The sequence below is a fragment of the Lepeophtheirus salmonis genome, chromosome 14 (assembly GCF_016086655.4).
Source record: "Lepeophtheirus salmonis chromosome 14, UVic_Lsal_1.4, whole genome shotgun sequence".
Taxonomy (NCBI): domain Eukaryota; kingdom Metazoa; phylum Arthropoda; class Copepoda; order Siphonostomatoida; family Caligidae; genus Lepeophtheirus; species Lepeophtheirus salmonis.
The window spans coordinates 41984443-42000470 of NC_052144.2; the positions used below are offsets into that span (position 1 = coordinate 41984443).

Below are 16028 nucleotides of genomic sequence, written 5' to 3' on the forward strand. Positions count from 1 at the left end.
AAAATGCATGATCCAACCACTCATAAATATTGTATTAGTTACAACACTTTGTGGATGGTTAGTGCAGACTCTCAATTCTGAGCTATGACACAATTTCTTAATTTACAAACTCGGCCCCATTTGTTGCATGTTAATAAATATTATCTTGTAATTGAAGTATAAAAATAATTTCTGAAACCCTTCTTTATTTTATGAAAGTAAAATTATACCTTAATATGCGTGATTAGTGTTGTTATTTGTTTAGGTATAAAGAAATATATTACTACTGTTGGAAGTTAAAGAGTAACTACGGCAATGTTGACAGATGCTAGTTGGAGCAACTTAAGATGTACATAAAAAAGTGATAATACCAAAAGTTGAAACCATTAAAATTGATATGATAGCATAAACTTTAATTTTGTTGCATATTGTGTTTTGTACTTTGCAAAAAATAATCCGGTCTTTTTATCTATAAATTTTCATATTTAAAGAAAAATAAGTTGAATTTTAAGGATCATTGTAAAGTGATTGAAATAAAAAAGGTTGCATACAAAATTGTTGGCGTAATATCATATTCTGGTCAAATTATGCTGTACAATTTTTATTGTCTGACAAAATTGTTGTGGGTAATATTATTGCCAGGCAAAAGGAGTCGAAGGAGTATAACCTGCATTGGAGTCCAGCAGTTTACCTATACACTCTGTGGACCAGGGTATATTATAGGATATTAGAAGGAGTCCTTGATACTCAGAGAAGCTGTGCAACGATAGCAACCCAACTCTTTTGTCCGCAAACTTTTTACCACATTAATTTTACCGTACACCCAATTTTATATATTTTACCTCTTTTTGTTTGATTGTTTGTTGGTAACTAGAGTTACAACAAAAGTTACTGATACGTTTTGAACTAACTTGGTACGAAGATCATATTATATGGTCACAGTAAGACTACATTAAATTATGTGAAGTCAAGTTCAATGTACCACAAAATGTTAAAAATTACTTTTGCAACGTATTGAAGTACAGAGCTCAAATTAAAGTACCATTATGTAGTTCAAATAACGATGCTTTGTATATAAAAAAATCAAAGCTATAAAAAAGATTGTAGACGAGGTTTGCACTCAACAGAGTTCCCATTCTAGTTTAAATTGAAATCGAAGTGTAGCCCTTATTCAGATTTGACCTTAATCATTTTGAATCATTATTTATGCAGTCCTTCTAATTTCAGACTTATATCCTTTAAAAATAGAAACTAAACATATATATATTAAGTCCATTTGCCTTTTCCATTAATATAATATAACCCTATATGTATAAAAGTCACTAATAAATGAGGTCTTAAAGGGCAAAAAAATATCCAAGGAGAGCAAATGAATTTTGGATTTCTAAAAGTAGAGGCACCAAAAAATAAATAAATATATATGTGTGTGTAGGGAAAATAGATTTAGTTGACTTTGGTCGACAAAATCTCTTCCAGAAATCTTTCTTAATAAGATAACATTTCTATATACAACTATGTTTGTATTACAATGTATTTTCTCTCTTCACAAAGCCCTTAAGCCATCAAAGATCAAAGGATGTATTTCCCAGGAGCAAATAATATCTCAATAGAACATAAATATATTATTATTACATAACTTAGTAAGTCTCATACTGTTCACTGATCTTTTGTATTGTTTGCTTTCTTCGTTAATCAAAACCATTAACAGTTTTTTTACTTAAAAAAAACTAGTGATAGTATTCCGTATTGCTCAGAAATATTAGGCATCAAAGAAACGACAAACGGCGTTTCTATAGTATGGAAACTCCCCAACAAATCCTTGATGTTACTCTGGATTTTTCATAAACAAACCCAGACATAATTATTCAATTCTTAGAGGTTCTTTCCTCAAAAATTAAAAAAATAATAATAGGATATTTTTTTTAATTTGATTAAATGAACAAAAAAGCCCTTTATGTCGTTGTGACAACTCATCTAAAGTTGCATTCACTTTTACATATTAGGTATATAAAGTTCTTTTTTCTTTAATATGAGTTGAAATAAACGACGGCAAGATTTTTTTCATTTTTATGTAATATCGTTACATATTGTATACAAATCTTAACATAAGTCGCACATATTATATGTACTAATTTTATCTTTTTACTGAATATGTTTATGATATACATCAGGGAGTACTACATACAATTCACCCTGTATACAAGCTCGATGCTTCATGCAAAACGTTTGAAAGATGCCATTAAAATGAGGATATTGTAATTTATTTGATCAAAAATGACTTTTTTTCACTCAAATATTCCTACATAAGGATAAACTTTCCTTTATTAATAAACACAGATGCTAATTTTCGTTTATTTATAGCATTTTTTACTTTGCTTTGATATCCTAAAAACAAAAATATCCTGTGTTTTTGTTATCTTAAAAAATCTAAGCACATGCTGCGTGCATAGCTTTGAAAATGTGTGTGGGGTGGTGCAATAAATAAATAATTGTGATTTTAAAAAATAGGGAGACAGTGAGAAGGTACTTGAAGGACTTTATGGGCACGAAAGCCTACAAAAGGCCTTCCTAACGCTTGCTTACGGGGCAGATGAAGAAGAAATAGTTGGCCTTTGTAATTGACAAGAAGGGATGGTCTGTGGAGGGCTAGAAACGTGTGGTTTGGTCGGATGAGAACTTCTTCCAGATAACTGGCTCAAAAAATCCCCAAAGTGACAAAGTTTGGGCCAGGAAAAAGCAAGATAGGGGGTCTCAGCTGTAAAGCATCCGCAGAAGATAAAGGTATGTGGTACATTTGGGGATCTGGGAGTAAGTGGGCATCATATGGTGGATGCAACAAGAGGATCAACAGTGAGTACTATCAGATTGAGATTTTAGAAAAGTTTGTTCTGCCTGCACTCAATCGCAACAGCTCTGAAGGAACCATTAGCACCTGCAAAATTGTTCCCCCACCATCGGAGTCCATCTTCACGCAAGACATTGCTCCATTACATACCTCCAAATCAACTCAGAAATGGTGTTGGGAACATCTATCTGGGTTCTCAATGAAACACCAATGGCCTGGTAACAGTCTCGCCTTGAATTGGATTGAAAATCTATAGGCAATTATGAAGGAGAAGTGCAAAAGCCTGACCTCTTGCATATCCAAAGAGAAGCTCATACAGCAAGTCAAAACTGTCTTGCAAACTCTGGACCCCGAAATCTTGGATAATCTGGTTGCAAGCATGCCTGGCAGAATCAGAGAAGTCATCAAAAAGAAGGGAACCATTATTCAGTAGATTGTCGGTCCTTTTCTCCATGATATACACGTTAGTTTCTCCAGCGACTTTTCTTTTTGTGTACCACCTTACAAAAGTCTTGACAAACTAAAAAATTCCAGTTATAACTATATTTGATACAATTGGCAACTTTTAATTGATATACAGAAAAAGTATTCGGCCTCTAGAATCGTCCTACCATGCTTCAAAATTTAAAAAAAAATCATATATTCAAAACATATTCAATATAACCATAAATTGAATTTTAGTATTGGTTGCATCAAAACTAAATCTTCATTTTATAACCCCAAACTTTTTGTAAAATGAAGACAGCCTAAATATCAGCTTGTTTTTTTTTTGATATTCTACAAATGGTAACTCAAATTGATTCATTATATCAAAATATTGAGGGAATATTTAAACGGAAAAGACTCTGTGTGTTTTTTCCTGTAAGGATTGTGTAACAGGGCTTTTTTTTACGTCGGAAGATTTTGTCCTAGAACCTTAAATTATACATGTCAACAAAATTTCACTTTAAAAAACAATATATATCCAATTCTATTAATATTTAAAGTACTCTTTAGATGGAAACCAAAGATTTAAAGTACTGATCACGAATCTATACCTTAAGTTTTAGAATTAAATCTATTTTTTCAAAAAATTCGGGTATTTATATGTACTCTTTAGATGGAAACCAATTTATGAAGGGGGAAAAATACAGAAATCGAGAGTAAATTTATTCTGAGAATTTTTTAAATTTATTCTAAATATGGGTTGGTATTTCATGTATCCCTGATAAATATTAATGTGAGTATCGAAAAATTATCTTGTTTTAATTATTGTTATTTGATTACATATAAGCAAAAGGGACTCATAGGAAAGATAAGTAATTAATTTTTCATTAAAAAAAAGAGTATTTGCTTCTAAAATATTTTTTTCATTAGTTACATTGATTTGTCGGATATATGGATGATTTTTCATTTATTAGCTTTTACTCTAAAAAAAAGTATGAACTACAATAATTAAATTGACTCATATTATGAAATATTTAAACTTAAATTTATTTTGTAAACAATACAAAAATTGAGCAAATTTAGGTATCGTAAATTTATTGTAATAACGTATAAATGGTGTCAAAATCGATAAAATTCATATTTAATACATTTCTTTTATATATTTGTTCATTTTCAATGAAATAACTGTTGTTTACATATGTTACTATCTAGCAAATACATTATCCAAATAAATGTACTTGTGTCGAAACTCAAAGTACTTATTGCCATTTGCACTGTTACACAAAAAATTATAGCAGGAAGTATGTATATCACACACCAAATATTTATAAAAATATGAAATTTTACAATTTTTTCATGAGGATCAACTTGATGAAGAAATTGTTGACATTAGTGATAGTTTTATGTCGGTCACAGTTTCTTTGGTCTAGTACAGTTTTATAACCATAGGACTGTGAGATTACCTATTTCGTTTTACAGTTTTTCAGAAATTTCTAAAAAATGAACCAAATCTCTTAGTATATTGTTGATTGTTTTATAATTATATTTTATTGCTTTTTGGAAAACTATTATTGTTCTTGATTTACAATTTCATTTTTTATTTTTATAGTCTTGCAGATTATTTTTTAAAATTTTCAAAAAGAAGAAAAGTAATTTTTTTTGCGGATAAAATAATTTTGTTGAGTTGTATACGTCTTTTACAGAAAACCCAAAACAATATAATATAGGAATGTGAAATGCAATATAAAATAATTATTTTCATTTTATTGTATAGATTTTCAAATCAATACAAGTACATGAAGGACCTTTTTTTTGACAATGAAATGTTATTTTCTTCTTTAGATAAGAAAAAAATTCCTACAATACCAAATACCAAAAAAATTTCATCTCGGTACATTTTAATATGCAAACAGTATTGGTATGCTACTTTCGTTGTTTTTCTTATTAAATTATATTAATTTACAATTTCCACATTGCAGATGAATCATATAAATATTTATCTGTAGGTTTTTTAATTAACACTATCTAGAGAGAGCTAGATTTATTATTTTAGGCAAAAAAATATGCCCTGGAGTTGATGAACGAGTCAATAATAATTTAGTTATTTATGGAAATACATTTATAAGGATAATTATTTTTTCTAGTTATATATACTTCGTCAAAATGTATAATAACACTATCTAAGATAATCACACTTTTGTATGCACTAAACCAGTATATCCGCAACTTAGTACAGCTTGATCCATTGATTTCAAATATGCCCTTATTTTTTCTCTCAAGGCTTCTTGGCCTTCAGAAAAAAAGCCATACATTTTTTTTTTTTTTTGCCTACTTGTAAGGTTCAAGGCTATTGTAAGCCCTCGATATTTAAGATAGTGCTAAATTATCTTAATATATTTGAAAGCCGAGGTTTAAAAAATTCGAAAACTATTTTTGAAAGGTCTATATCATACTTATAACTCGAATTATCTTTGTTTAAACTTGAAAATAGGTGATTCTATTCTGAGACTAATATTTTAAGACGAATAGAAGAAAAATGTTTAAAAGTATCTCATTGGATAGCTGAAAGTATGAACTTACATTTTTTTTAAAAGAGCCACTTCAAAAATGCTCCAATTGTTTTCAATTTTAGATAAGGGCACGACAATATTTCAAAGGCGTAAACTTATTTTTGAATTGATCACATAATAAAAGTCAATATATATTATTGCTATACCCCAGCTAGAGGAGAGAGAAATAGAAAAAAGAGGTGAAGAAATTTAAAAAATGTGAAATACAATCCAAAGACTAGCCTATAATCAGTAATCCCGAATTCAATATCGGTGTTCATCAATGGAGAAGAGTGCATGTACAGGAAGGAATCCCTGGCTACGAAATCCTTGCTGAACAGCCCTAGCCAGTAGGATTTGCTCCGAGGACTCCCTTGAATGTCTGTCTTTTGGAACCCCTCACTCAATACGGGTATCCCACGAGTCATCTTGTATCTTTTAAATATGTGACAAAATTTTACAAGTTGCTTAATGACTTTGCTTCAAATATTGTAGAATTTTATTTTTTAATCAATATTTTTCATATTAATTTTTGTTTTCAGGAAAAAAGAAGAGAAGCTTGCTTGACAATTTTTTTGAAAATAAATAAAGATATATATCGGTTGTGTGTACTCTATTTAATTGTCAGATGGTGTTTCTTTTTTTGTCAAATTATTAAGTTACAACTGAAAAAGCTTCAAAAAAGGCATGAAATATATACATTTTTTTATAGAAAAAATGGTGTTTTTCTAGTTCAACAAGAATTATTGTCACTTGCCTTACTCCAAACAGAATCTTAAGTTTTTTATTTGTAAATAATTAAATTTGTTATATTTATTTTTATACAGTAATTTGTTCAAAAAATGGCAAAAGTATCCACAATGTTACAAATAACATGAGGCCAAAGATATGTATCTTACTTGTGTAAAGAAGTTTATTGCTGATTTACTAACGATCTTTATAAAAATCATTTTTGGATGATATGTATAAGTTTGTTGAACTTGTTAACAATATTAACTTTCCCATAATTATTTGAGTTATTACTGATCAAGGTCATAATTACTATAAATAAGTATAACAGTTTAGTGTTTTTAATATTTAAAAAAAAAAGCATAACAACTTTTTTCTGATAATATAATTTTTGGAATAGCATACATATCCTAAAAATCCCTACAAGATTTAACACAGTAGTTTGAAATGTTTGACCCTCCTTTACTTTCTATTAGTCGTTTCCCCTAGAAATATATACAGTGCTTTCAATTGTATTAAATAACATGTAACTGTAAGTTTTTGAGGATCTTTATCAAACCTGCATGTATTCAACAGTCTCGTTACCCGTTGGAAGAAACATTGCAAATGAACATGGAAATAATGACAGTACTGGACAACCTTCGCCATGGATAAATATATATGTATGCATAGAATTGTAAAAATATGACCTACCGGTACGCTAAAAAAATGGAAAGAGGAAAAATGTCAGAATAATAATTTACTTTTCAAATATATTATAATTGTTAATTTAACATTGAAAAGGGAACATTTAAATATAAATTAAAGTGGATGTGCTCATGTAAAATTCTTCCTCAGCTTATTATGTACAAGTTAACATAGAATTAATATTTTATTTTTAATGAGCTACCTACATCATTCTTCTCATTAAGAATATAATAATAATAAATAAGAATTATCTTATTTTTTCCTTTATGTTCAATGAGTTCGTAAATGTAATGGGGGAAAATTATAACTATAAATAGACTCTTCATAATGAAGTACTTTGGGATTGTTTGTAGTGCTTTATTTGCAGATATTTTTATCAAATAAAAAATGGAAAAAACAATTAAAGAACATTAGTTGATAAATTTGTATTATACGAGTAAAAAATGAGAATTAATTGTAAGATATGAAGTCAAGTCATTTTACATTGAATCATATACATTAGTGATTAACAAACTGCCAAATATCTACTCTAGAGTGTTCACTATTTTTCAAAGTTGACCAAATTCAAAATTATCATGAATCATGAGATGTGTTTACGTAATGATGTAACTATTGACAAATCCCCGAAAACATATAATCAAGAGAAAAAAACAGAAAAATGTAAATATTACAAATCACTCAAGATGAAAGTTGAATAAAACTTTCAAAAGTCTGATTTCATTAATTAATTTACTGATTATTCAAAGATTTAAAAACTATATATGTTTATGGACATTTGTATCGTGTTGATAAAAAAAATTAATTATATAAATACCTTAATAAATAAAAATCCATAATTATTTATTTATATTTGTATGCCGTCAATAGTTACTTCATTAGTTTTTACTTACAAAACCGACTACATAATAAAGTCAAAAAAATTATAAAATAATTTTTTTTTGTATGCCTTAACTATAATTAGGTTTTTTTTAAATTTGACCTCATTTTGAAGTACTTCCGGAACGCTGGAGCTTTTGACCCGATGGACGGTAACGGACAAAAATATTAGGAGGTCATTACCAACACCTATACACATCCTATCATCCATGATAATTGTAAATTTGGTCAACTTTAAAAAATAGCAATATTGTACTATTTTAGTGGTACACGGTGGCTTTAGTTAAGGGATGACTTTTTATATAAAAGGTTATCCAAAAAATCGGTCAATAGATTTCTCATGACTAATTTCATCCCACTTTAACAATCCCCGTGACTTTTTTATTCAGCTCTCAGATTCGTTGGTTCTTAACAGAATTGGTGTTGGATACTTTTAATTTCTCTACATCCTTTTGAAAATATTCCACATTCAAAGATTATATATTGGTGATATTTGGAGATTTTGAAATTTTTTCGCCAGTTATGCAATGTAAAAAGATTGAGAACCATTGCTATAAATGTGGGCATCAGTGTTAATTTCTTTAGCTATAACGAAAATGTATTAGTTTACCATTGCTTTTTCCATGACGATTATGATTGTAAGACGAAAATAAACATTTTTATTTATCGACAAAGTAAATTGGAGACTAAATATGACCAATACGAGCTTAGACTATATGAGACAAAACAACACCAAATTAACAATGGTAAACTGTGCCGTAAAATCTGTGTTGTGTGCCACGAAAAAATGTGATAAAGATATTGTGCTTAATCGATAGATATTAACACGTTAGTGATGAAATATATACCAAATTAATAAAATGATTTAATAAATTGGCCTTTTCTACCTCAAAGTCCATACTTTGTAACGTCATGTCTCTTCCTGCCCCTAGTATTTTCATACTAGGGGCGTCATAAGCTCATTTTTTTAAATTTATGTGGTATCTGTTTACTTTATCCCCACCTATATATGACGTCATGAGTTATGTATAAATGAAAAATAAACTTTATTTTAAAAAGACTTCATTTTTTAGAGAAATGATAGAGTTTAGTCAATTTATATAATACATATTAACAGATCGGTGAACAATAAATATTTCAAAGACATATTTTATTAAAAGACTTGAACGCTAAAAACTAGTGTTTGTATTTTACAAGATCTATGTGTTCTTCACTTTCTCATTAGTAGTTACTATTATAATTTTTATAGGTATGCTATTTGATACCAAGCCAATATGTTTCTATTCATTAACTCTCGTCATTAACTATTCACTGTTTGCAAACCATAATTTTGTTTGGATTAATTGAATATTAATTTTAGTTATAAAATCTAAAACTAAAATGGTTCTTGTTTGGGTGGAAATAACTACCATAATTTCTGATCAGCTCAAAGGTCTCTAGGAAGACAGTCTGTCTCGTAAAAAAGCTTTTTGTCAGTTCTGAGAATGACAATCCGCATCGGTTATTCAGTTTCTGGGCTACAAAGTAACTTTGTTTAAGGGCATTTTGCATAAAAGTCATTTAATATCGCCGCCAAAGGCCATTTGCATTGAGAAGAAGTTGTTCTCAAGTAGTGTATGAAGAAAATTAAAAAGAATATAGTAATATTTTTATATACATTTATGTTATTGAAATTATAATAACTATAAACTGTTAATCATGACAAAAAATCATTTAAAAATTGATAATTTGAAAGACAGACCTTTATTGTTCGGATGGGATCCAATAGTCAATTTTAGACTATTACAGGTATAGCACATAATTTATTTATAATTAAAAAGAAAATTAAAGAACTCCGATGACCCACTATAATTCTAATCTCATTATCTTTCCCCTCTTTAAACTCTTCGTTTTTACTATTTATACCTTTCTCCTTCGAGTATCCATTTACAAAAAAAAAAGAGCCTAATGCAAATGGACACTCGCTTTCTACTGCTTTTTTTTTGTTATTGTTAAATGCCCCCTCCATTCCTGAATTATTTATATATATATATATAACATTAATTCCTCTTTTTGAGTTGACAATTTTATATTTTCTTTTTCAAAACAAACATTTATAAGAATTAAGTGATTGATTTTTTGTTATAAAATTGATTTTAGTTTTGAATGTTTATTTATTCATGACTCTCCTAAAAGCATCATGTAAATGATTTGTAGTAAAAAGTAAACAGATGCTCTTGATGAAATTCTGAAGATTAAATTATCAACGTATAAGTACCTAAAGAGGGCAACATACAAAAAAATCTATACCCTCTTTCTTTTATGCGGATATGTAAGTAAAACAACACATGTGCTTCAATTAAGAATATACCATACATTTATTTTGAAAGAATACTTTTTGCTACTATTTTTGGAAGTAGTATTAGACCTGCTAATCACCAATCTTTACTTCATCTTTTTAAATTTCAAATCTGATTTTGTAATCCTTTTCGATTTCAACTTCAGTTTAAGTAGTATTTTTAAACGTTTTAATAGGCTTGACATAAGTTTTTATTTGATCTCCGTTAATTTGACTTTAAATTACCGAATAACAATTTGAACGATTACAAATTAATTAGTAGTTGTTAGTCGGCCAATTATTCATTGATTTGTTACTAAATTAGCAAAACAGTTGAAACAAGGACATGAAATGGCAGGAATATAATTAAAATTGCAACACCTCACTGGAAGCAACGCCCTAACTTTGCACAGACTCAATTTGTTACTTGCTTGTAATCGCAAGAGGCGAATATATTTCAATGCATATGTTGCATTACTCTTAGTTAGGGGTAGGGATGGGATTTATCAGATAAAAAATAAAGAAATAAAGAAAAGAAGGATATAGAAAGATTATACAAATTAGCAGGTTTTGTACAGGAAATATACTTTAAAGTAACAATTTAGAAATAACCACAATTGTTAGTGCCCCATATATTTGAGATTTATCATGAGTGGTTCAAAAAGTCCTTAAAGGTCAAAGTTGGATTGAGCACTGTTTCATACATATTTCAATTCCTAGGGAAAGTATAAAATCATAGAAATAGCCTTTTGTTAGTGTCGTAAATATTTTTTTTAACGGTGAAGCAGTTGAAATTAAATTAGAGATGGAGAGGTAAGGAGGCTTACTTCAATCTTTTTTTTGTAAACTCCTAATATGAGCCAACCATGAATTAACTGATTCCTGAGCACGGAGGTTAATTAACTTTATAAAATTAAAGTGTCCTTACAACTAATTAAAACTGATAAATTTATGAATGTTTATTCCTATCCGTAATTAAAATAAGTTAAATATAAAAAAAAGTAGACAATTTTGTCATTGGTTGATGAAATTCCTTTATAAATAATAATGAAACAGTATCGGATCCGTCCATAAAGATGGTTTAGCAATAAGAACCGGCTAAAAATTTGGTATTGGGACGTTCTTATAGGTTCGTTTTATAAAACAATGACAACGCTCCCCCTCTAAGTCAATTAAAAATCAGCTGTGCTCATTTTTTCGCTCGAAAAAATGTACTTACATTTGAAAAATCTTTATGTTTGCAATTAAATTCCATTTATTGAGAGTGCAATTGTACAATACGATTTGTGACAGCCATACATTATTTGCTATGGGTGGTTTAATTAAAGAAAGTGTGTCAACAAATTTTTATTTTGTCTTTGGATGTGCCTTGGGCACACAAAGTTTTGGAACCACTCTCTTAGGAGACAGATATTTACAAGGTCTTGTGTACTATCCTCTAGTTCAGCCGCATAATTAGTTTGAGCTTGAACAAAGTTTCTCACATAAATTAATATTTTTTCCCCTTTCTTTATATTGATTTGCTATAAATTGTACGTTCTTTATGGCGTCAGTGTTATTCAAAAGGAGAAAGAGTCTAACATCAACAATAGCAAAGCATTTTCTTTTATCTTTTGTTGTCATACCTCTTCATTTAAGTAATACTTCTTTAAAAAAAGTTTCGAAGCCTATAGGAAGGCAAAATTCCGATAAAAAACCAACATAGGTAAATTTCATCTTTAACATCGTCCAAAAAGTGCTAACCCTCCGCCATTACATCTAACAGTGTAGACAAGACCCTGTACATATTTAAATAGTTTTAAAGAATTTTTTTCTCAGTAGAGTAATAACTTATTATTAATATACTTACAAATGAATGCAACAGAAACTGCTTATGTAAAATATATATATTTGTTTTATAAAGTTGAATATTCGCATATTTTAAAAAACTATCTTAGTTTGTTGCACTTTTAAAATTGCTCTCATGTTAACATATGGTATCATTACAAAATATTAAAATACTTCTAAAAATAGTATTTTTTTAAAGTAAAAAAGACTATTGCTGTGGAAAAATTTAATATGTTAATTATCTTTGATACAATTTCAATTGACATCAATTCATTCATATTTACTCTGATCAAAGGTATTTTTAAAGCCTCACGGATGGTTTTATGTAATATGTACCGTTGAGGGTTTTGCCTCATTAATTTTCTATAAATAGATTAAAATACAGACAAAAAAGGAACATGATTACATACATGAATATAAAAAACCCATTTATTTGCACAATTCACTAATAAATACCACATAAAAAGACTCTGAAAAAACTTCTCTCACTTAACAAATAAAAGTTTTTGTTGTTCACTCATTAGTAAACGGCATAAAAGTGGATTTAAAGTTCATATTTGATTAATTATACATAATTTATACATTAGTGTTAGAAGTTGCCTTGATACCAGCTCATTGGAGTAAGGAAAGCAGGCCTAGTTAGCATAATTCTGGCATATTACTCAACTTGTACGTAGAAATGATATTAAGTTATAAGATGTTATTTTTCAAAAATCAAAATAATATATGAGAAACTTGTAACACCAATCGCTTAACATTGATAAGGGTACTTTTGTAATATCAGTTTTAATTTTGTAAATTTTTTTTGACGAAGTTTTAATGGATTTTTCTAAGGGTTTTGGACTTTGCATTTGTTTTTTCTTTATGTTGCTGTACGTACAAGAGCAAGCTAATGAGCTGTAATACTATCTTGGGGAGCTGAATCACGAGTCATGCGTTTTGTCTTGGTAAAAAACATCCTTTTTGAGGAGAAATTCATGTTGGTAAACTCATGGCGTAAAATTAATTTAATGAGCCTGGGAGTACTTTAGCTTGTTATTAAACCTTATCTAGAGTCACATTCATTTATATGAATTTTATATAAAGGACTTTCCTCTTTTTCTTAATTAATTTGAGTTGAATTGAATGTCTAAAAGTGCTCCTAGTATATTATACTACCTTTTTTTAAATATTGCATTGGTATATGGTATACAATAAGGTACACTAGACACATTGCAACAAGTGACTTCTTTCAATTCATAAATAAATTAGTTTTTACTCACTCTATGGCTCTAACGTTGAGTTATAGTTACTTTTTCACGAAAATTAGCTAGATTTTTTGGAAAAGAACAGATAACTCACTTAATTCAGGCAAATTGCTTTAACTCACGGAATACTCGAATTGTTTCCCATGGTCTCATAATAAAATGGCCTAATTACCTTAATCAAACATCCTTTTAGATTAAAGGACGCAAGAGTTGATATAATATTAAATCACAAAGATTGAAAATTTGTTTTAGTAATAAAGATAATATCTTATATACTAGGATGTGCCTGTGTGATATTGTTTATTGATGTATTAAATAATTCCAGAATTTTGTAAAACTTGTCAAGGGACAGCAAAATAATTAGTCCTTTTTCAACAACAATGAAGATAAATAATAAGTCTAGCTCGTTAATTCTCTTCCTAATTCCTTTTTTTAATTTGTATTTAATATATGTGAGCTCTACCTTTTTCCGTTAGTATCATAATTCATTTTTTGGTGCATTTTCGAATCGATAACCTATAGCTTCAAAAAATTTTGAGACACGGGCAATCTATCTTTTTTGGAAAAAAAAATCAGTTTATTTGTGAAAAAGACAAACTTGCCCTCCAGAGCCCAACAATCTGGTCTGATCAGAATTAAACATACCCTTAGGTACGCAACTCACAAATTCTGAACAACTTTTATTTTATGTCTAAAGTCTGTATTTTTTCCCGTTTCCGAAATTTTTATGCGTATTGCGGACATGCAAACAAACATAACCCTAGTACGTGTATATAATTTTAAAGAAAAGTTAAAGAATATTTTATATAAAATTATTCATAATTGCAAACACAAATACTAAGGAACCTTGTTTTAAACAATATTTTTTGTATGTACTTCAACTTTACAATATGATATATAAACCCGTTTTAAATCAATTTTTTAGGATCCAATCTGCAATGGTACATATTTTCTTATTTATGACACGCTGAAATTTAGCTACACAAATAGTTATTTCTATAAATGAAGATGATATTATCGGTCAGTATGATTTAAAAGAAACTAAAAATGAATGTGGTCACTCTCATAATTTGAAGACTGTTTTAAAAAAGACGTTTCATTAAATTGGCTGCAACCAGGTATGAAATAAAGGAAAAAAACCTACTCTGTATCTAGCAAAGATTTTGTCAAGAATTTCTTAAAAATTAATCCTTAATTCTACTCTGAGTCGAACAAGACTTATATTCATTACTCCACAACAATTGAGAGTTACTTCTCGTTTTTCACACACTAGTGATTACTTTATATATAAAAGTTGTATGTTTCCTCTCTTTCCGAATAAAAGAATAATAAAAAAAGCATGAAAAATAGATAAAATATATTCAGGTAGCAAATACAATTATCTTACATTATCATTTTATTCTCATCTATAATTATTTCTTAGATCAAGTAGTCACGCAGTTCTCTTAGATATATCTACGTTTTACTTTTTTTTATATATTTTTTTCGGCTAATATATTTAAGTTTTTTTCCTTTTCTTATATATTTATACTGTAAAAAAAGAAATTGACTGGTTTTTTGCCTTTGTTTTAATGTATTATGTAAGTGTTTAGGTCAGTTGGTAATAATGACCAGAAGGAAAATGTGTCTATCAAAAGAATATATATAATTTATATATATTTTTTTTTTTTACAACTTACAAGAAATATATCTGCAATTTTAAATTTTAATCATATTTAAAACATACTAAGGTGTAACAATGAAACATTTTTTTTTTGTTTTCTTTTTGGATTTGTTACCAAAGTAATTTTTACGTAGATATATCTTTGCTCTGGCTGTTTGTACATAAAAAAATAACAATTTGCGAAAATATAATAATATGTTTAAAAATAAATAAAATATAATTTTTATTTTTAACTCTTAGGCTAAGCACTGCTAGGAAAATTTGCAAAAACCAATTTAAATTATTCAAAAATACCCAAATATGTCCCAATTAACGAAAGTATAATCCCATATTTTGGAAACCATTATACCAAGCAATATATTCGAATTGCCGATAGAATTTGGTTCCAAAATGTGGGCAATGTGCTCGACAGGTGTGTATCTCGATTCTTTTGATTTCTATCTGGTAAGGAACCACAAACTGGTAAGAAGAGAGTCTCGAAAATTCGATTGGGAGGAAAAGTAGTTTTGAAATTAATTAAGAAAGCAAAATTTCCCCCAAATAAAAGCCCTTCAATTATTTTTGAGAACTACTTTACTGTCATTTCTTGAATGTAATTACTATTATCTAAAGGATATTTAGCATTACACACATGTAGGGACAACCGTTCAGAAAAATGTCATATAGCAAGAAAAGATCACAATAAAAAAGAAATAAAGAGGTGCATATGCTTTACGTTCATCAAACAACAATTTGCTCCTTAGATGGAAAGATAAAAAAGAGGTCCATATTGCCACGGATTGCGGAGATTGGTCTATAAATCCTTGTCAAAGATGGGAAAGAAGAAAGAAAAATAAATATTAACATCCCTGAAAATTAGTTTGACTTGGGCCCAGCAGTTCAC

At 28.6% G+C, this 16028-nt stretch overlaps 1 protein-coding gene across 1 annotated transcript in view; it reads right to left on the reverse strand.

Moving 5' to 3' along the window:
* Nucleotides 1-16028, reverse strand: part of LOC121128975 (spondin-1) — a 122685-nt gene that overhangs the window by 15795 nt on the left and 90862 nt on the right. The gene's annotated exons all lie outside the window — the stretch shown is intronic.